Genomic DNA, 23,875 nt, shown 5'->3' with positions numbered 1-23,875 from the left:
GCCTTATCATTCACTGCTTTGGATAGGCCTGACGTTGTCATGGGGAATCTGAGAGCTCTGGAAATATTTTCTACTCCACTCATTCCCAGGGGACAAATCCCACTCAGTACCAGGTGTTAGGCACCATTCTTGCCATGGGCCATGTCATTCAGGTCTTTCCCGACAAGGCTGGGAAATCGACCTCACTATCCACATTTTATAGTGACTTTGAGAAGATCCCACAGCCAGACGGAGCCAGGATTCCAACCTAGGGCTTCCTGACTCCAGAGCCAAATTTCTTTTTCTTTTCAACACCTTAAAAGTAAAATCTTCCTGGAAACTGAACAAGGAGTGAGGAAAAGAGGCCCGAGGAATGCCCGCAGCTCTAGGACAGCAGCTGTTCTGGTGACAGCGTTCAGGGCTGTACTGGCCTCCGCTCTCCCTGGCACACCCCTGCTTTCTGTACTCCCGCCTCAACACTGGGTGTTTGGCTTTCCCCCTTGATGTTGGGATACTGCCCTACAAAATAATTTTTTTTTAATCTGTGCACTTTTTTTTCAAGAATATGGAGCAAAATTACCATTTAATGCTGTTACAAGCTAGTACTTTCTCACACAAAGAAAAAAATGTGTTCCGTCATCACAGACTATATTCCTAACCTTAACTCATTATCTTCAGATGCCTGCGGTTAGTCCCAGTAGATAATGTGAAAGGGAGTGCCAGGGGCTGCCACCCATCACCAACACAGGGAAAAGAATTCACATTACCAGCCCTCCTCACAGCTGGCCAGTAACAGCAATTTTGTACTTGAAGGGTAATCCAAACCAATTCCAGACCAAAAATTCGATAACTCCTGTCTGTTGAAACTAACGTTCTTGATCTAGTGAAACAAACAGATTCAATATTGAAAGAATTTGTAACATTTGAGAAAGTAACTGGATTAAAAGCATCAAACCAAATCACAGCAAAGCAATCCTATTTGTACATACTGTATCAATTACTTTGGGTCTTTTTATTCCTGTTGCTCACCTTCCTCTTTTCTCATTACCTATTGGTTGATTTGGTTCCACGCCCTCTGTCTCTATCGGGTTCTCTTTGCAGAGGCAGTTTCCTCCATCTGTGAGAACTCGTCACCTTCCTCTTCCCCAAATCCTGGTGGGCTATTAATCTCCCTTCTCCCTCCCCCAGTATGCACCCCTTGATGCTGATTCTTCAAGTACGGTGGTCAGTGGACAGGCAAGTTGGCGTGGTGTACAAATTGACAAATTTAACAAAATTTAAATTAACAAAATTTAAAGTTACAAATTGAACAAAGTTAAAAATGAAACTCCAAATTTAGACAACTAATGGAAGAATTGGTGATAACAGAAATATGATTACACTTTTAAAGATTTTTTAAGTTACTATTTCATTCTTGACATCTAAGACCTCAGTTCTGTTTATTTAAAATCTTTTGCTGGGGTGGGGTGCGCCTGGGTGGCTCCATCAGTTAGGCATCTGACGTCGGCCCAGGTCATGATCTCAGTGTCCTGGGATCGAGCCTCATGTTGTTCGGGCTCCCCACTCAGCAGGGAAACTGCTTCTCCCTCTCCCTCTTCCACATCCACTGCTTGTGCTCACTCTCTCTCTCTCAAAAACTAAATCTTTTTTTTTTTTTAAAGAACATTTTGCTGAGGAGTCAAAAGCAATTTCCCTCCCCCCAATAATTTAAAAAGCTGTAACTTTGGGGCACCTGGGTAGCTCAGCCCTTAAGCATCTGCCTTGGGCTCTGGTCATGGTCCCAGGTCCTGGGATGGAGCCGGGCATCAGGCTCCCTGCTCAGCGGAAGGCCTGCTTCTCCCTCTCACACTCCCCTTACTTGTGTTCCCTCTCTTGCTATATCTTTCAATGTCAAATAAATAAATAAAATCTTTAAAAAAAAAAAAAAAGCTATAACTTCTATGCAGTTATGGGTAAGGATGTTATTCCTGTTACAGGAAACTTTGGTATACAGAGATTTAAAAGATGTCACAATGCTAACTTATGTAGAATTTTCCATTCAAAATATGTTTAATATTGAGTCTCAGGTGCTGTGGCCAGGACTCTAGACATCTAAGAAGTAGCCTGTGCCTTCAAGAAGCTGGATCCGGGGAAGGAGACTGAACAAGGCAAGCATGGATTACAGAACAAACCCTTGAGCTCCTGGGAGCTCAGAAGCAGATTGGATTGTGTTGCGTAATGAGAGAGATGGCTCAGAACTAGGGTGGAGGGAGCCTGGGCATCTCCGGATGGGCAGGCCCCGGTAGGAGTGGCTAAAACAAAGGAGCACAGGTGAGGGCAGATTGCTATGCAAACCTGGGGTTTGGGTGGTGAGCCAGGAGAGGCACATAGAGGACACATTACCAGGGCCTCGTGGGCCTTGCCAGAGAATTTGTACTTCTGACACCAGTGATGGAGGAGCAGAGGACAGCTGAGTGTGCGGGGGGGGGGGGGGGGGGGGGTGTGTCAGAGCTAGGTCCCAGAAGCAACATGAGAGGCCGTGGGAGGGCCTCAGCAGACAGGAAATGATCTAATGTGTTTAAGGATGACTCTCACTGCAGTTCAGTGAAGAGACTGCAGGTCTGTGTAGAGACTCTCTTTGTTTCCCCCCTTGCAATGTATTTTTGAAGAAATTAATATTGTTTGTCCTGAACAGTTTCTCACGGACTGGCAATCAGCAAGGCAGCTTCCTAAGTTGGGTCATGTTCTTCCATCGGGAAGCATGTACTGTCTGACTGACATACTGGGGTACTTTGAAGGTAGATCTGATGGGATTTGTGGGTGGTTTAGGCCCCGGGAGGGGAGAAAAATGGAGGCATCAAAGGTGAATCCAAGTCTTGGGCCTGAGCAACTGGAAGGATGGAGTCCCCAGTAGAAGACTAGATATGTGCGCCAACAGTTTGCAAAAGGGGACTGACTTCAGGCATGAAGCTGGAAAGGATGCTTCATTCCTTCAAAACCTATCTGAGCTAGGTGCTGGGAATGCAAGAGCAGGCAAAAGATTGTCCCTGGAGCTTGTGGTCTAGTGGGGAACACAAAAAGCAAAGCCATTACACCTGCCTAAGTGCTACCAAGAAGAGCTGCTAGTTGGGGAGTTCCTTGAGGAAGGACCTTTGGAGTGAGATCTGAATGAGGGGTAAGAATCGAAAGAGGAGTGAGTTTCTGGGTAGAGGGAACAGCACATAAAAAAGTCTGCTTCTAGAGGGAACACAGCACACTGAAAGCCAGTGGGGGCCAGTGTGCAAGAGAGATGGTGTCTGAGATGAGGCTGGAGGCTGAAAGCCAGACCCTGAAGGGTCCCCAGGATTGGGATCTTCTACTAAGAGCAACAGAGAGCCACTGAATTGTTGGGACAAGAAGTGTTTTAATCAATTTTGCACTGTGAAAAGTCTGGCTGAAATGTAGAGAATGAAGCAGAGGACAGTAGTGGCCAGAAATAGAGCATGTAAGAAACTACTACAGTGGTCCAGGCTGGAGAGGACAGTGGTGTGGATTGTGTACTGACAAGGAAGATGAAAGAAGAGAGGAGAGAAAGAGAGCTATTTAGAGGAGATAAAATCAGCAGCAGTTAATGTTGGATGGATATGGGAAAGTGAAGGCCACGGAGGGGCCAAGGATAACCTTCTGGTTTCAGATTCATCGAGACTATGGGAATGCAAGATGAAGCTTGTATAGCAAAACAAGACACAGAGAACACAAATATTGGAAAGATGAATTTAAATAAAAGCCTGCAAGTTTCTGGCACGGAGAAGAGACGGAGAAGTAGGAGGAAAATTGGGGGAGGGGTAGCTAGGGGCCCAGAGATGGAGAACCTGTCAGAAAGGAGAGAATGACTAATCGTGTCAAGTGAAGATAAAGCCAAGTACAAAAAATCTGGAAAGTGCCCTTTTGCACCCAGCAACTAGAAGATCACTGGCAGTGATGTGACCATTGCCCTGGAGAGAGGGAAAGATGGATTCCCAGGGCTTGTCAACATCTGTCGTGTAGACTCTGGCCATGGATGATTTTAAGCCACCAGCGTGATGTCACTGAACGTGGAGTTGGGAAGGGAGACATCCGGTCAGCTCATGAGAGCTAGCACGAGCCTGCCCTGGTGGCTCACCTGGGGGATCTTGGCAAGAGTGGTTTCCATGTGGTGGTGCAGTGCAAGCTGGGCGTCAGAGGCAGGAGTGCAGGGGGAGACGGTGAGTGTGAATTCTGGCTTCAAGAAGCTTCATGAAGGGGGCACCTGGGTGGCTCAGTCAGTTAAGCGTCTGACTTGGGCTCGGGTCCTGGTCTCGGGGTCCTGGGGTTGGCCCTGAGTCAGGCTCCCACTAAGCAGGGAGTCTGCTTGTCCCTCTCCCTCTCAGTCTGCCCCTTCCCCTGCTTGGGTTCTTTCTGTCTCTCAAATAAATTTAAAAAGAAGAAGAAAAAGATGCTTAGCTATAAAGGAGAGAAGAAAGAAAAAGGTAGTAAGTAGAACCTAAGGTTTGGAGACCAGGTCCACCATATGGGAGACAACAAAGGGTGAGGAGGCACGGGGTTTGAGGGTATCGGCAAGAGACTTGGTTAGAGCCAACAATTATAAAGCCTGGGTTTAATTTAAGGAAATCCAGACTTCAGTGTCTGATGGACATACACAAATGGAGGAGGCCTTCAAAGCTCTTTCACAACTACTTGCCTATTTGTCCCTCACCATTGTCGTGTTGTGGTGGCAGTGACGACTGGCTTCTTCATTTAAAAGCTGTGGACACAGCATGGAGAAGTCAAGGGGCTCAGAGACTGGACCAACACTGGTCAGTTCTCAGGACCCATGTTTGACCACTGCCCACGGACTCCACATTGACTAAGGGGTACTCTGGGAGAAGGGGGACAGGAACAAGGACAACTGTTGGGCTTTCCTAAAAATTAGCATTTATTAGCTTGAGACTCTAACACCCTCAGAATGCCCTAGGTCATCCTTTGTTTTGGTCAGTGTGTCATCTCGTGGCAATTAGTAGCAGCAGACTTTGTGCTATTGAGACTCACTTTATTGTGCTTTGCAGATACTACATTTTCTTTCTTTCTTTCCTTCTTTTTCTTTTTTTTTTTTTTTTTTTTATTTGAAGGTTTGTGGCAACCCTGCATTGAGCAAATCTACTGGTATCTCTATGGCACGTTTTGGTAATTCCTGCAATATTTTAAACTTCCTCATTATTATATTTGTTATGGTCATTGGTGATCAGTCACTATAACTTGCTGAAAGCTCAGCTGAGGGTTAGCGTGTTTTGGCAATGAAGTATTTTTTAAGGAAAGTATGTACATTGGTTTTTTAGACATAACACTGTTGCACACTTAGACTCCACTCTAGTGTAAACATACTTTTACACGCACTGAAAAACCAAAGAATCCATTTGACCTGTTTTGTTGTGATATTCGCTCTATTGTGGTGGTCTGGAACCAAACCCACGATATCTCCGAGGGGGGTTCTGTATTACCAGGCCCTGTTCTCAGCATCTAATGAATATTAACTCACTTAATCTTGGTGTCAGTGCTAAGACAGACATCGATATGATCATCCCCATCAACACTTAATGTGGTTATCTCTGGCTGTAGAGTGCCACAAAACTTAGCGGCTCAAAACAGCCGTGTACCAGTATTATTGTCTCATGTGGTTTTGGGGTTTGACTGGGATGTGTTGAGCGTGCATCCCATGCAGGTGTAGACAGATGGCAGCCGGGTGGTGTCATCTAAAGCCTTGACCACACGGGGCATCCAGGCAGCCTAGCTCAGCCGAGATTCAGGGGTAGAGGAATGGACTACACTTCTCAGTGGGAGGGGTAGCAGGCACCTCCAGGCACAGGAGAGTCAGAAGACTTACCCAAGTTTAGACAGCTGGGATGTGGAGAAGCAGAGCTCATCCCAGACAGCTGAGTTCCAGATTCTGCTAAGAGAGGCAGAAGGGACCGAACCCCAGTGGTGCAGCACATGCTCTCAGGGCAAAGCTGTGGTGGTTAGGAACACAGCTTTATTCATGGTAGAACCAGAGTGTTCCTGGAGCAAGTCCTGAAGGAGCTGAAGAGAGGAAGAAATTCTAAAAATACTTAAATAAAGGAGGTGGGTACACGTTGAGTCAAATTTCAAGGACTATCTACACAAGGGTCTTTTTATGTTGGGGGTACAGTTAGGGTCTTGTGAGGCCTAAGACAAATGGAAGACTTTATGTATCTACTTGCCTTTACCCAATCATGAAAGAATAGAAATATAAGTGTGGTGGGGATGAGGGTTGCATTGTTTTTTTTTCTTTTCTTATAAGTAATCAAAATCTGAAACTTTCAGCCAGCTCCTCCAAAGGGTCAGATATGGAGGGAGACTATGCCTAGGACCATGGAGTTAGAATCTGAGGTGTAGACTGGCCTGGGAAAGGATCTCCAGGCTCCTTCTGTGCCCCTTGCTGTATCATGTCATAGCCCCGAAAGTCCGGGTCATCGCTAACTTTGACACATCATGGCCCCGCTAATGGAAGAACATCTTCCATTATGAAGGACATCTAAAGGAAATGAAATCTCCAATTTAAAAAGTTTACTCCCTTCACGGGAGCATTGGGGTATTGCCACAGAGAAGCTGACTCACCTCTGAGTGGCCAGTTTCTCTCCCCACATCTAGCCCCCGGAGACCCTGCGTAGCTCCAGCACTGTTAATTTCTAGCTTCTCAGTTTTACTGGACTAAAAGGCCAGGCCCCACCCATCGACGGGAACACGCTCCCTGTGCGGGTAAATGTGGTTAGTGGAAAGAGCAGCAGGCCATTTCCCAGGTCAGACCCCATCATTTCTGACGTTTCTCTTCCTAAAGAGAATTTCAGGACTGCTATTTTTGTCACTGTGGTGGGAACCTGCCTCCTCTGCCATGGCTCATGTTGACCGTGGCAACATTCCAGCCACTGGGAACTCCTCGCCATTCAACAGCATCCCCACACCTAAGCAAGAAGGAACCCCTGCTGGCCCTCCTGCAGAGGCTCCCCCCCAATTCTGCCCCAAGGCTGAGTCTACAAGGCCAACAGTGCCATCCCCACCTAGAGTCTGTGCCACTCTAATACTCGGGACCACCCAGAGAATTCTCGGCCCACTTGCAGGGTCTGCTCAGGCCTCTTCCTTGCCAGTGTCACTCCTCTTGTTCCCAGGAACAGGCAGAGAGCAGGGCTTTTGGGGACATGGACAGAGTTTGTGATGCACAGGTGTGTGCCTGAGGCCCCCAGCAGTAGGGGAGGGAGCAGAGTGGAGAGTAAGAAGGAATGAGGGGAGGACCTGGGCCCAGATCTTCTTGTGCTCTCGTGCTCCGTGCCCCCCACCCCCAGTCAGGAGTACTTGAGCCCGAAAATTCTCAGTCCAAACTTGGCCTCCCAGATGGTTATGAAGGTGTGTCTACCAAAGAAAGAGAATATAGCGTATTTAATTAAGAGCTAGTCACCTGATTTCTAACTTTGTTTAGACATATACCCTTGAACAGCACAACTATGTGAGTCCACTTATATGCAGATATTTAAAAATAAATACAGGATAGTATTGTGAATATATTTTCTCTTCCTTACGGTTTTCTTAACATTTTTCTACCTTACTTTGTTATAAGAATACAGTATATAATACATGCACAACATACGTGTTAATCGACTTTCTGTCATTGGTCACACTTCCGGTCAACGTAGGCTATTAGTTGCTAAGCTTCTGGGGAGTCAAGTTATATGCAGATTTTTAACTGGGCGGGGGCTCAGCACCCCAATCCCAGCATTACTCAAGGGTCAACTGCATAGCCCTCCATCTGAACACTTGCCTTCAACCCTGCAAAAGTTTGGGGGGCTGGCACCACTCCCCAGAGTGTCTGGTTTTTCATCACACTATGTAGAGTTCCTGTTCTGGGCAGTTTTGAAACGTTCATCCCTCCACTCTGCCCCCATCCAGACATGATGGTGTCTCAGTGTGTGGTTCCAAAGCCTCTTCTAAAGTTTCTTCCCAGAGATGTTTTGTGAGACAGACCCTCAGATGCCAGCTTGCCTTCGCCTCAGTCCCCCCACAGCTCTCTGGCCACACCCATTTCCAATCCCACATCTGCTCTCAGACGGCAAGCTCCTCCAAGAGTCCAGATCTTACTTATTTAGCTACACTTCCAGCACCAGCACAGCAGTCCCAAACATGAGTCATCTTCTGAGAGTAGTGATTCTCCCTTCCAGGGTGATGAACCATCCCAGTGTGTCTGGGAAGGAGGGTTTTCCCAAGATGTGGGACTTTCAGTGCTCAGACCGGGTCAGTGTTGGGGAAACCGGGATGACTGATCACCCTGATGGGGAAGAGGTTCTCCAGAACGGGAAGGGGCATCAGTAGCCACAACAGAAGTAGAAGTGGCCAGTTTTAGTTTGAAACAACTTGTGGGATTGTCAGCTTTCTACCGCCTCCTCCTGAGCAGTGAGGAACCATCTAGGCCACACAGGAAGCTGGCCAGGCTGTGCAAGTCTGGGTTGTGAGAATGGAGGGGACAACCGTGGGATCCAATCTCCAGAGTCCTACTAAAAGGCTTTAATTATTTCACAGAAACTCCCTCTACTCTCATTTCTGTGAAGAACCTCGGGGGGAGCTTCTAGCTGCCCACACAGGGCATTTGCCCTGTGAGACATTTATAGTGTCCACCTTGAAAATAAATGATGGTCTGTCCCAGGCCCCCCAACCAACTCCCATCTGTCCTGCTAACTATGGTGGACAGCTCTGGTTTCCCCTGCTGAATCCTTTTCTATTTTGATGGGGAAAACACTTGAATTTCCTTTAGAAATCTCCTCTCACTGCCTTTCTTCAGCCCTACCTTCAGATGGATGGATCAGGTTGGGGGTGGCTGGGGGTGGGAAACACGTGCCCTCGTATTAGTCTACGGTATTTCTACATCTTGGCACAAGAACAAGGAAAGGGCCAGGACCTTCTCAACTGCCATAAACAGAGCAGTTGGCCTTAAGCAAAACTGGATGTAAGGGCTCAAGAAAAGTTATATTGTCTCTTTCCTTTCCTGCTCCTTCTATCTCTTCCTTTTCTCTCTGCTCTGCTTTATTCTCTACTGGCTTTTGTCTCAGACTGGTTCTCTCCAGTTGATGGCAAAGATGTTTATGCTGGGTAGAATAAAACCCCCACTGCCCGTAAAATCTTCAAAGAGAAGAGAGATGCATCTAGTAATAACCTCCTCCAAACCGCAGAGTCTGAATTCAAACCCAGAACATCCAACATCATCGCTGACACACATAATCTCTACTAATGTAGGTTATACAGCTCCCCCCAGGACATGCTGAAGAGAATTCAATCAAAATGACCACAAAACACACGACATTCAGCCAAAATTAACTGAGCCAGACACCATGCCCAATGCTTTCTTCCGAACAAGAACCAGGAAAGAAGGTATCGTTTTCACCGTTCGAGAGAGCCAGAAAGGCGCAAGCCCAAGGACTTGACTGCGCAGGGTGATGAGAACCTATGTAGGAAATGAAGACCCAGTTTACTGAAAGACCCTCCAGCTTGGACAGTGACTGGCTGCCCCTTGGACTATCCCCCTGCCCTTTCCCTACCCACCCCCCATGCTGCTCCAGGGACACCGAGCCTTCAATCCACCACTTATATTGGATCCCTCATCGACTTTTACAGATGAATGCAAACACACAAGAATTGGTGAGCCCAGCAGTATGGACATTTATGAGGACCTTTCTACTTCAATTTCCAGGAACTCTCTTGGTTAACACAAATGACTGCTCGGTACTTCATAAAAGGGGAAAGCAGACTAATGCATTTGTATATGCTTATGCATTATGTATGTATTGAAAGAGCTAGCACATGCCCATGGTAAAAGAACTTTTTTTTTTTTTTCCCAAATAGAATGAAAGGACACACAGAGAAAAGTAAGTTTCCCTCCCACTCTGACCCCAGGTTTTCTCTCTGGATGCATGCACTGTTCCCAGTTCTGGGTAGTCCTCCGCAGACATCCATGCATATCCAAGCATATAATTTGTATATTAGCTATGTATATAGAATATGAACTTATATATTTTTATTTCCTTCATTTTTTGCACAAATGAGAGCACAGTACACATAGCATTCAGTACTTTATTTAGCTTAACAATATATCATGGAGAGGCTTCTGGGGAAGGGGGGAACATATGGATCTATCTGTCCTATTCTTTTAATGCCTGGATAGCACTCCATTGTATGTCTCTAACCACTGTCCTACTCATAGACATTTGTTTCCAATCTTCTCTTTGTTCATGCATTTTAGGCTAATTTTTATAACAAAGATGAAAACAAACAGGGAAAGAGCTTTCTGCTTATTTCTCATCCAGAAAATCCAATGAACAGAAGCCTCACTCTGTTCTAAGGTTCCTAGTAGCTTGGATGAACATTAACTCAAATTCTGAGCTTTCACAAGCAAAAGCCGTGAGAATCATTTTGCTCTGTATTAAATGCAAACTAAGCAGAAATGCTTCTATCTTCAGGGTCTTTTGTCATTTAGACAAAAATGGGATATGGGAAGGAAACAAGAGAAGAACCTAAAATGGGTGGATGACAGTTGGAACAACAAGGCCCCTTCATGCCGCCTTTCTTTGTTCTCTCTGTACTCCCCGCCATCTCTGCTTCTCCCTGGCTGCAAGCATGACGCTGGCCGGCCCCACAGGACCTTACTGGCAGTGTCCCTCAGACACTAACTGCCATACCTGGGTGCTAATTGCCAATTTCTGGAAAAGGATATCTGATTCCTGCTTTCCCCCACCCCTTATTGAAGACATTGGTTCCCCTTGGTCAGTTTAGTCCAGATCCAATTAACTCTGGTTAAATGGACCCAGCCCTTTTAGGAGATGGCTGCAGAAGCCTCACTCTGAGGGCAGAGCTGACTTTTGGAGGAGGCAAGGGTGGTCTGGGAGAGGTCCTCCAGTGCCCACCACGTGGTCCCACAGGGACTACAGCTGCTTTGTCAGTAACTGCTTCAGCAGGAGCCTCAAAACCTGTCATGATGGCTTCCAAACTTTGCTATCCCAAATCTCCCATGACAGATGTACCTAGACGGTTGTAAAAAGGTCTCCTGGCTTCGAGGCAGCATTTCACATGTATGACATGTGGGTGTGGGTGTGGGTGACATGGCACGTGGCAGCATAAAGGGTGTGATTTGGGTAAGTACTTGTAAAGGATGTCTCACTCCCCCTCCACCCCCAACACACACTACACATTAAAAAATAAAGTTGTTTGGGGACGCCTTGGTGTCCCTTGGTGGTTCAGTCAGTTAAGCAACCTGCCTTTGGTTTGCGTCATCATCCCAGGGTCCTGGGATCTAGTCCCGCATTGGTCCCTGAGCCTGGTTCTCCTTCTATCTCTACCTGCCACTCTGCCTGCTTGAGCTCTCTCTCTCTCTCTCTCTGACAAAGAAATAAACAAAAATCTAAAAAAAAAAAAAAAAAAAGTCAACTTGTTTTGACAATGCTTTCATCTCAGCCTGCCAATTTGCAAACATGTTCTTAAGAAACGTTATAAACTTGTTTATGCAAAACTTGTTTTTGAATGCATTCTTTTGGGGAAAAGATGTGTTAAAAAAGAAAGAAAGAAAGAAAACCTGTTTATATCTGGAAAGCGAGTAATGTAAACAAGCTGTCAGTATTTGAGAAAAGGCGGATGGAGGCCAGGGTGGGCTCTATCCCTGCATTGTGCCTGCTGTAACCTCCAACCCCCTGGTAGAAGTTTTAGCATGAAAACCCAGCCTTCCCTCCCCTGGACAAGCAGCAATCTCCTGGCTTCTCTCTCAAGAACATTGAACGGGACTGTACACCCACGGTGGAGGGGACGCCAACCTTTGCACCGTGGAGAGGGAAAAACCTTGCCAGCAGAGGTCACTGACGCTCCAGCTTGGGATTTAGCAGCGGCCCAGTCAGGAAAGCCTGTCCCAGGAAAGCTGTGCCCACCCCTCTTCTTGCTCCTGTCCATTAACTTGCTCCCTGCTTAGCCTATTGAAGGAAATAACCATCGGTGTTGCAATGACAAAGTGTGTGCATACTATCCACAGTTTTCTTCAGTAGTACCTACCCTTTCACATCCCTAAACTGTGAGAGTCTTCAGTTTGATATTAAGGTAATTCTCCGAGTAAGACGGGCAATAATCTGAGACACAGAACATCGGGTTCTGCGACAACCTTGGATTGTACCTGACCAGGTGTAGCTCATTCCATAAACTAGTTATATCTGCTTTTTGCCTGGAGTACTGGGAAGTGACCCCGCCACACATAAACATACACACACACACACACACACACACACACACACACACACTGGCTTGAGGTAACGTGGAAAGCCCCCTATAATGTAGGGATGGATGCTGTGGTATGGCATGGAGTAGTGCGACCCCGTGAGAAGGGTGAAAAGAGAAGGTGCCTGTGGACTGCCTACAAAGAATGAGAAGCATTTAAGAGCCATCTATGGGCCCAGAGCTCACCGCTGCCAAGAGCTGCATCCATCGGACCAACTTGCCAGCATTCCGTAGTGGTAAGAGATGCTAGGAGCGGTCAACTGTCCATTAAGGATGGAGGGGAAGAACTGCATCGTAGGATGGGGGAGAGAGAAGTAGAGAAGTAGGACCCCTAAACCACTGCATTGCCGTATGACAGCGCCCACCTCATATATACTGGTGGGGCTAAGATGCTCCCAGCCTCAGAGAAGGAGTGAGAAGACCAGCTTCTCAGGCCATTGGGGTGTGTAGCCAGTTCTCCACCCAGGCGGCCAGGTGATTGCACCCACAGCACCGGGGGACGGATACGTGATGGCCCTGGAAAATCAGAAGGAGGTACATGGGCATGGTTGCGGCTGCGAGCTCCAAACGAAGGGAAGGAAGCTGCCCATTTGTCTAGGAAGAGTTCCGAGGTAGAAGCATGTGACCTAGGCCTCAGCCAATCAGTTGCAGGTCTGCAATCACAGTGACTGGCTCGGCAACGTGCATGTGACCCACTCAGAGCCAATGAGACTTCAGACTCCTGGGCTTCCTCTAAGAGAGGTATCTTTCTTGCCGGGTTCTACCTGGTGCTGAAAAGGTAGTGCGGAAACACTGCCGCCTTTTTATTTATTTATTTATTTGTTTGTTTATTTATTTTAAGATTTTATTTATTTACTTATTTTTAATTAATTTATTTATGTGAGATAGAGAGCATGGAGGGAGAGGAAGAGAGAGAAGCAGACTCCCTGTGGAGCATGGAGGCGAGTTGGGGCTCTGTCCCAGCACCCCCCGATCAAGATTATATTTATTTATTTGAGAGAGAGAGAGAGAGAATGAGCAGTGCAGGAGGGGCAAAGGGAAAAGGAGAGAGAAGCAGACCCCGGAGCGAGCAGGGAGCCAGAGCTAGGGCTTGATCCCAAAGGCAGACACTCAACTGACTAAGCCAGCTAGGCATCCTTATACTGCCTTCTTCCTGTCATTAGAAGAAAAGACCTGAGCTTTGTGGAGCCACCTTGCAGCTCCTGAGTTTGTAAATGATACACTGGAAGAACCTTGAGGTGGAGAGAAATTGAGCGCTGATGGCATTGGTTGAGCCCTGAATCCAGACATACCTGAAGTTAATTTTACTCCTGGGTGTTCTGCGAGCCAACAAATTCCCCCTTGTGCTCATTGGAACTGCACCGCTGTGCCTCCTGGGGTGGGAGAGATGAGGTAAGTTTCTTTGAGCCACCACTGACATCTGATACCCTTAGGATTCTTTGTATTGAGTTTGACCTTGTATTGAGGTTGAGGTAAACCCAACTGGCCAAGACAAGCTGCTCTGGCTTAAAAAGCCCCCTGAAGATATTACACAGCCATCAAAAAGAAAGAGAGAGAGAGAGAGAGAGGGAGGGAGAAAGAAAGAAAAGAAAAGAGAAAAAAGAAAAAGATATCTTGCCATTTGCAATGACATGGATGGAACTAGAGGGTATTATGCTAAGCGAAATAAATCAGAAAGTTCTGAGCTCACTGATATGTGGAATTTAAGAAACAAAACAGAGGATCATAGGGGAAGAGAGGGAAAAATAAAACAAGATGAAACCAGAGAGGGAGACAAATCATAAGAGACTCTTAATCACAACAAACAAGCAGGGTTGCTGGAGGGATAGGGTAACTGGGTGATGGACATTAAGGAGGGCCTGTGATGTAATGAGCACCAGGTGTTATATAAAACTGATGAATCACAGACCTGTATGGCTGAAACCAATAAGACATTCTATATTAATTAATTGAATTTAAAAAAAATTTTTTTAAAGTCTCCTGAAGCTTGTCCTTTACGAACATCCAGACCATTCTGAATCTTTGTGAACATTCCTGACCGCAAAGTGGGAGCCAACAACTTCAAAGAATGAATCTGAACTCTAATATCAACACAGAGATGCCAGCATTCCTATCACATATCACCTACAGAAAACAACACACATTTGAAGCATCTCATTGACACTAAAGTTAAAACTTCAACCCTAGGTTTAGAAGAGCTTCTGTCAAGGGAGAGATGAGAAACTAGTTGGATTGTTCCCATAATTACTAATTTAAAGGTGTGAAGTATTGCTGGTTTTCCCTTTATGCAAAGTTCTATCTTTATTCCTTTCTTTAAGTGATGGTAAAATAATATCTAGAGTCGGCAGAGGTGAGGGGGCTGCCTGGCTCCATCAGAAGACGTTGCTGCTCTGGGTCATCAGTTTGAGTCCCACTTTCGGTGCAGAGATTACTTAAATAAGTAAACTTTAAGAAGAATTATCTAGGGCCATTTCTGCTTTTGTTCCTTTTTAGTGTTTTCTGTTTGGTTGGTTCGTTGGTTTTCTGCTGAGGCTAAACATACCTGCAGTACAGTGCACAAATCTTAAGTGTACACCTTGATGGCTTTAGAATATGGGAAACAAGTGATCTGTTCTCTTTGGGTCCATGTCCTCATCTGTCAGGTGACTTTTATGAGGCAGCAATTCTCAGAGATTTCTTCCAAGCCAATAGCTCCCGTTCTGGATGTTGTCATGAAATAGTGCCTGTGTCCCTGTTTCACTGCGCTTTTTTCCACACACCTAATGCCATGGCTCTGCATGGTTGGCTCCAGATCATGGCTGTTTCCCCAGGAGTGCCTCTGACACTGCCTCCAGCAGAGCCCAGCTTGGGAGCAGGAGGCTCCCTGTGACCAAAGGGTCCACAGCCCACAGTCCGGCTGTGGGAACTGTCATCATAGGGAACACAGCACCTGGCTGAGGGGAGTCAGGGAAGCCATCACGGCTGCACCAGTAAATGAGCACATGGCAAGGGATTAAGAGTTATTTACTGGATGGTTGGAGGAGTGGATGGATCTCCATTCCAAATCCTTTAGGGAGACAAAAGAACTAAACAAAGAAGAAAGCCAGTTCTGAGGCTGTTGTCTTTACAAGAAAGAGGATTCCCTAGCCATCCAGCCTGATGCGTATTGCTCAAATCAATTTCCAGTTTCACTGTAGTGTAACTGCGCAACCAAACTGCTTGGAAATCCTCTGGAGTCTAGCATCTTGCTTTAAGCCATAAGGAAACCAGAGCATTTATAAATTGTTTGCCGAAGGGCTTGTGTTATGCCTGATAATGTTAGCTCGGCTGGGAAAAACCATGTGTATCAGTTAAGACACTTTGGACAGAAATCCATAGAAAAACCAACTTAACAAGATGTCCCAAAGTGGGCAGTTGCAAAGCTCAGTTATATCAACAAGGACTTAGGCCTTTATTCACGTCTGTCAGCCGCCTATGGTACCGACACTCACAGAAGATGGCCAGAGCAGCAGGCCCTCACACAAATCTGAAAGCAGGAAGAAGAGGCAGCCTGGCGGCACTTTCTCTCTACCTCTCAGCAGCCCACAGTCCACAGGTATCCAGACCAATCCCTGGCAAGGAGGAAAGGCATGACTGTGATAAAAGTGATCCTCTGGGATTGATTCGTGGTCACTGATTTTAACTGTACAAAATCAGGGCTCTTTGAGCATGGAAGGAGAAGACATGAATTGTGGGTGGGCAACCAGCACATTTTCTATAGTATGTGGCCCCATGGGCAGTCATTGGCGATCATCCAGGCCAATCCAAATTCAACTAAGTAAATTATTTTTTAACTTTAAATAATCCACTTCCACAGTAAAATTTGGATGATAGCCATTGACCAGGCAACCAAGGGCTCTGCATGAAAAGCTCTAGTGGCTTCTAGAGGCTGTTGGTGACAATGAAGGCCTTCTTGCTCTGTTTACCACAGATTCTCTCCAGCTAATGTAGAGACTTGATAAGTGTGTCGGCCTCTTCCTGGGTAAAGGTCAGGGCTCTAGGAGAAAGCAGCTCATTGTGTGGCCTAGCAGAACAGTCATCACTTGTTCCTTCTTAGTGAAACTCAGCAGTCTGGGACCAGAACTGAGTACCCTTCCACTTCCCTCACTAGCTCCACCTCAAGAGCACACCCACACGAGCCTGGATAAATGGCCCTGTGATGGAGGCCTGTGGGGGTGGGCAATGACCCTGGGAGGGCCAGAGGTTGAGGGCAAGGGGTGATTTCCCAGGAAGTACCAAAAATGAGGTACCTAAGAGGCTCATGGACTAACAACCAGCCTTTTATTCCCACCCGTTCTCTGCAGTTGTGCAGGCAGGACCACGGCTACCCTGGAATGCAGTGTATATGTGTGTGTGCACATGCGTGCGAATGTTAGGGAGATCAGGATTGGTGTGTGGGCATGAGTAGGAGAGAAGTGGAAGGACCTGAGGTCCAGAGAGTGAGTTGTACCTTTTGTGATGAACTCACTGCCAGGGATCACCCTGAATCCACACAGTGCCACTCTTTTCCCTCTCTCCCAGGTTTGGGAGGAATGCATGGGACCCACTGGTGGATGCTGGATCATTATCTCCGTCATGGGCTCTCTTGGCCTCTTTTCTACCTTCTTCAGTGCTCTCTTGGCCTCTTTTCTACCTTCTTCAGTGTTCCGCTGTCTCTCTCATCCTTTCTCTTTGTGTCCTCATTTGCCTACAATACTTCCCCCAAGCCCACTTCCCCCAAAAACATGATATATGTTCCAGTAGAGGCACTCAAGATCATTTCAGAGACACGTAGACAAACATTTTTATGGATATGCGTTTATTTTACTTGTCGTTACAAAACAGAATTGTTGTATATTGGCCCTGAGAATTCCATTGGTTCTTGAGTTCTTCCAGGAAAGAATGTTGAACTCCCCCTAGAGGTTGGAGGAAAACCAGGCCCTGATGGAAGGAATTCAATGGCATCTTGGAACCTAAAAGCCTATGATTTCGCTATTAAAAAATCGTATCTTTGGCCTCCTAATCCAGTGCTTCTCTCTCCATATTATACATTTGTTAAATGTGCCTGTCTCATCTAGAACACTTTCTTTTTTCCTAATAACAAAAATCTTCTTGTAAATTACTCAGTGGAAAAAGCTGCTTTCTGAAGGACATGTAGGGAGCTGGTGATTTCTGGTTCTTCCCTGATTTCTCATTCAACTTTTGTCTGAGTCTCCTAACAAATCTCTAAATGTCTTTCTTTTAATTTCCTCATCCAGGAAATGACAGGATATTACTGATATTTTAATGAGTTCTTAGTTAAGAATCTCAAAGGTAATAACTATCTGTAGCCTGGTTTCAAAGAACGTTTAATTGAAATTAAATTCCAATGTCCCCAATAAAAATCTCCATCATATACAAGATTACATAGCTCACGCTTCTATGACAATCTTTTTTATAAATTCCTCTTTTCTCATTGCAGACTCAATGTAACTGAGACATCTAGTGTCCAATCCTAAGAAAAACAAATTTCTTACTGATTCTGGTTTTAAGGAATTCACAAGCTCTGTTCCACGGTACTTGTGAGTAGAACTATGAATTTCTCCACCATCCCCCATCCCCCCACCCCCCGCCTTAATTTCAGAAAGCTTCATGGTGCTTTCTGGGCTTAACCCTCTTCCAAGTGAAAATTATATTCATATCACAGATGCTCACAAAAGGTTTCCCCAATTGAATGTGCTTGTTAAAACAGGATTGCCATTCACATGGATAAAATCCAACCCTGAATCCTATCCCACCTCCTCCAACTTTTAAAGCAATTGCCCCAGATAGAAAATGCCTCTTTAACAAACACCCAAAGCACAGAATTTGGAGAGCGCCCAGGTTGGCAAACACAGCTGTGCTGGGAGAGTGGTGTGTGCCCAATGAGGGCATGCAAACTTCATGCCCTGTTCTCTGTACCTGGCCCTGAGTATCTCTTCCATTTGGTTGTTCCTTAACCATACTCTTTTATAATAATTACTCTTTATTAGTAGTACATTATTAGTAATCTAGTTAAGTGAAAAAAAGAACGAAAATGAAAATGCTTCTCTTCTTCAACAGCATTTGAATCTAAGGTCATGCCATGTTTTCTGGATTTCTAGTCACTAAGTATGTACAAATAAACTGAAGATATTTTACTTGTTGTGTACGTATACAAAATATATAAAATATAAAATATCTTATACATACATATACACATAATTATTTTATAATATAAATACATAACATATATATGTATACAAATAACATTAATTTTATCACATAATGAATAATATTTTCATATCACAATAACTTTTAAAAGTGAAATATATCTTAAATGTGACACCAAAAGCAAAAGCAACAACAAAAAATAGGTACATTGGACATCATCAAAATGAAAAATCTTGCACTTCAAAGGACATTACCAAGAAGATGAAAAGAGAATCCTCAGAATGGTGCAAAATATTTAAAAATCATACATCTGATATAGGACATATCTAGAATATATAAAGTGCAATTCCAACTCAATAAAAAGACACATAACCCAACTTTTAAATAGACAAATGATCTGTGGGGACATTTTTCCAAAGAAAAGATACAAATGGCTAACAAGCCCATGAAAAGATGCTCAACACCACTAATCATCAGGGAAACGTAAATCAAAACCACAATGATACCATTTCACATCCACTAGAATGGCTATAATAAAAAAAAACAGATAGTAATAAGGTAAGGGAGCATGTAGAGAAATTGGACTCAACTTCAGCAGTGTAGAAATACGCCCCACTGGTGGGAAAGTAAAATGATGCAACCTTTTTTGAAAGTCTGGCAGTTCCTCAAAATATTAAACATAGATTTACTATGGGACCCAGCAATTCCACTCCTAAGTATCTACTCAAGAGAAATGAAAGTGTACGTCTCCACACACACTTGTACACCAAAAAGTAGAAACAACCCAAATGCCCATCAACTGATGAAAGGATAAATAAAATGTGGGGTAACCACACTGCAGAATATTGTTCAGCCAAATGAACGAAGTAAGGATGCATGCTAGCACAGGGATGAACCCGGAAAACACTATGCCAGGTGAAAGAAATCAGACACAGAAGATCACATATTGCATGATGACATTTATATCAAGTGTCTGGAGTGTGCAAATTTTGTTTTTATTAACATATAATGTATTATTTGTTTCAGGGGTACAGGTCTGTGATTCATTAGTCTTACGCAATTCACAGCACTCATCATAGCACATACCCTCCCCAATGTCCATCACCCAGCCACCCCATCCCTCCCACCGCCCCCCATCCAGTAACCCTGTTTGTTTCCTGAGATTGAGAGTCTCTTATGGTTTGTCTCCCTCTCTGGTTTCCTCTTGCTTCATTTTTCCTTCCCTTCCTCTATGATCCTCTTCTTGATTTTCAAATTTCTCATATCAGTGAGATCATATAATTATATTCCTTTGATTGACTTATTTCGCTTAGCATAATAGCCTCTAGTTCCATCCACATCATTGCAAATGGCAAGATTTCATTTTTTGGTGGCTGCATAGTATTCGTGTGTGTGTGTGTGTGTGTGTGTGTGTGTGTGTGTGTGTGTATACCACATCTTCTTTATCCATTCATCTGCTGATGGACATCTAGGCTCTTTCCATAGTTTGGCTATTGTGGACATTGCTGCTATAAACATTGGGGTGGTAAATCTTTAAGAATAGAAAGTAGATTAGCGATTGGTTAGAGCTGCTTGGGAGGAAATGGAGAGTCACTCCTAACAGACATGAAGTTTCCTTTTGGGTTAAAGAAAACAGTATAAAATTGATGGTGATAGTGGCTGTAGAACTGTGACACTAAAAAGCATTGAATGACACACTTTAAGTAAGTGAGTTGTATGGTATGTGAATTAGATCCCAATAAAACTGTTATTAAAAAGTTAATTATAGTGGCGCCTGGGTGGTTCAGTGGGTTAAAGCATCTGCCTTGGGCTCAGGTCATGATCCCAGTGTCTTGGGACCGAGCCCTGCATCAGGCTGTCTGCTCCACAGAGAGCCTACTTCCTCCTCTCTCTTGCTCTGCCTGTCTCTCTGCCTACTTGTGATCTCAGTCTTTCAAATAAATAAATAAAATCTTTTTAAAAAGTTAATTATAAGTAGTAACACATTTTAAATAATCAGTAAAATTATTTTTAAATGCTCAGTAATCCACACCCTGAACACCTTTATAACTTTAATTTCTACCCATCTTGCAAAGGTTAAATCGGCCTCCCTGAATGTCTCTACAAAGGAATTTGTAGGGATTACCGCTGAAGTTAATCCTAGATTGTGGCTCATCTGTGAAAATAAAACTCATTCATTCTAGAAAAAAGAAACCAAGTTCTATACTGGGAAGGGTGGAAAGGCCTCAGAAATAAATCAACCAATCACATTAAGTAGATAAAGGATGTAAGAAAGGGGAATAAATTATAATCCAAATAATGATCATGGCCAAGCCATGAATAACTTCTCTGAGCCCTGCTGCCTCTGGTTATAGGAATGATAACCCTGCATACAGATTTCATACCAGGTCGCTACGGGGCTGTTGCAAAGGCCAGAGGATTACCTGCCAAAAATGGTGACTTCCTGCCCCAGTTTGCCAAGCCCCCCAGTTTTGAAACCAAAGTAGTCTCCAGAAAACCTAAATGAGTTGGATGTCTTACTACTGATTGAGTTTTAAGGTCCAAAGTAGATTTTGGAGCACAGAAAGAAATACACACAGTAACATGTGTCTGAATCAATATTCAGTTCATTTTTTTTTAATTAACATATAATGTATTATTAGCCCCAGGGGTACAGGTCTGTAAATCGTCAGGCTTACACACTTCACTGCACTCACCATAGCACATACCCTCCCCAATGTCCATAACCCCACCACCCTCTCCCTACTCCCTTCCCCTGGGCAACCTTAAGTTTGTTTTGTGAGATTAAGAGTCTCTTACAGTTTGTCTCCCTCCCGATCCCATCTTGTTTGTGTGTGTGTTTTTTTTAAGATTTTATTTATTTTGATAGAGAGAGACAACGAGAGAGGGAATACAATACAAGTAAGGGGAGTGGGAGAGGGAGAAGCAGGCTTCCTGCCAAGCAGGGAGCCCGATGCAGGGCTTGATCCCGGAATCATGATCTGAGCCAAAGGCAGATGCTTAATGACTAAGCCACCCAGGTCCCCCTGTTAATTTAAGTTTAAGTTAGAAAAATGTCAACTTAAAGTCATTTATAAACACAGTTGTTTTATTCATAAATATATATGTTCAAAAGTGTAAAAATAGGAATAATCATTTTCTCTCATCCTTGAACTAATGTTCTGTTAACTTATAAATTTAAAAGTTTATATTCCTCTGTCAAGTGACTATATAAATTGACCTAACTAAATACCCTTAGATATTTAAATCAACATTTACAAATTTAATGTCAGATCCTCTCAGGCATTTCAGTTATCCCATAAAACAGTTATAAATTCAACAAACAAGGGGCGCCTGGGTGACTCAGTCAGTTAAGAATCTGACTCTTGGGACGCCTGGGTGGCTCAGTTGGTTAAGCAGCTGCCTTCGGCTCAGGTCATGATCCCAGTGTCCTGGGATCGAGTCCCACATCGGGCTCCTTGCTCAGCGGGGAGCCTGCTTCTCCCTCTGCCTCTGCCTGCCATTCTGTCTGCCTGTGCTCGCTCTCTCCCCCTCTCTCTCTCTGATAAATAAATAAAATCTTAAAAAAAAAAAAAAAAAAGAATCTGACTCTTGGTTTTGGCTCAGGTCTTGATCTCAGGATTGTGAGATCGAGCCCCACATCAGGCCCTGTGCTTAGCGTGTAGTCTGCTTAAGATTCTCTCTCTCGGGGCGCCTGGGTGACTCAGTTGGTTGGACGACTGCCTTCGGCTCAGGTCATGATCCTGGAGTCCCGGGATCAAGTCCCACATCGGGCTCCCAGCTCCATGGGGAGTCTGCTTCTCCCTCTGACCTTCTCCTCGCTCATGTTCTCTCTCACTGTCTCTCTCTCAAATAAATAAATAAAATCTTTAAAAAAAAAAAAAAAGATTCTCTCTCTCCCTCTCACTCTGCCCCTCCCCCCAAACACTCCTCCTTCTCTCTCAAATAAATAAATCTTTAAAAAAATTCAACAGCCAAAATCTTGCTAAATCCAAACAATAATCAAAACTAAAAGGCAACCTATAGAATGGGAAAAGGTATTTGCAAATGACATATCAGACAAAGGGTTAGTATCCAAAATATATAAAGAACTTATACAACTCAATACCCCCCAAACAAGTAACCCAATTAAAAAAATGGGTAGAGGACATGAACAGACATTTCCTCAAAGAAGACATACAGATGGCCAATGGATACAGGAAAAGATGTTCATCATCACTTACCATCAGAGAAATGCAAATCAAAACTACAAGGACATTAAAAAAAACTACAAGGAGATATCACCTCACACCTATCAGAATGGCTAACATCAACAAGACAAGACACAACGGGTGTTGGTGAGGTTGTGGAGAAAAAGGGACACTCATAAACTGTTGATGGGAATGCAAACTGGTACAGCCACTCTGGACAACAGTATGGAGGTTCCCCAAAAAGTTAAAAATAGAACTACCTTATGCAATTGCACTACTGGATATTCACCTGAAGAATATAAAAATACTAAATTCAAAGGGATACAAGCCCCCCTGTGTTTATAGCAGCATGATTTACAGTACCCAAGATATGGAATCATTCCGAGTGTCCATCAGTTGATGACTGGATAAAGATGATGTGGGAGATATATACAATGGAACATTATTCAGCCATGAAAAAGAATGAAATCTTGCCATTTGCAATCACATGGGTGGAGCTAGAGAGTATTTTGCTAAGTGAAATAAGTCAGAGAAAGGCAAATACCATATAATTTCATTCACATGTGGAAGTTAAGAAACAAAACAAATGAGCAAAGGGGGAAAAAGAGAGAAATCGAGAAACAGACTCAATTATGGAGAACAGACTGATGGTTACCAGAAAGAGGTTGGTGGCGCGGGATAGGTGAAACAGGTGATAAGGATTAGGGAGTGCAGTTGTAATCAGCAGGTGAGGTATGGAAGTGTTGAATCACTACATTGTTCACCTGAAACTGAAATAACACTGTGTGTTAATTAATTGGAATTAAAATAAAACTTTAAAAAATGAATAAAAAATAATTTGCTAGAAAAAAACTTGCTAAATCCACCAAAAAGTAATAAATATATTAAATAAAACTTACTGATGTAGTAAATTAAATTCACTTAACTTTCAAATTCTGTTTACAAACTTAATTATGTTATCTGAGTTTCTAATTAAAATCTCTTTTAATTTAGCCAATAGAATAAATAACAAACATATACTATAATGATGATTATACAGCTTATATTTTCTTTAAGATTTTATCTTTTATTTGAAAGAAAGGGAGGGAGAGCTCAGAGGGAAAGGGAGAAGCAGACTACTTGCTGAGCAGGGAGCCCAATGCAGGACTCAATCCCAGGACCCTGAGTTCATGACCTGAGCCGAAGGCAGATGCTTAACTGACTGAGCTTCCCAGATACCCCTATACAACCACTTATATTTAACTCTAGTGTCC

This window comes from Mustela erminea, chromosome 1 (assembly GCF_009829155.1).
Source record: "Mustela erminea isolate mMusErm1 chromosome 1, mMusErm1.Pri, whole genome shotgun sequence".
NCBI lineage: Eukaryota > Metazoa > Chordata > Mammalia > Carnivora > Mustelidae > Mustela > Mustela erminea.
The sequence above is the reverse complement of the archived record's forward strand: the minus strand, read 5'-3'. Positions refer to the sequence as shown.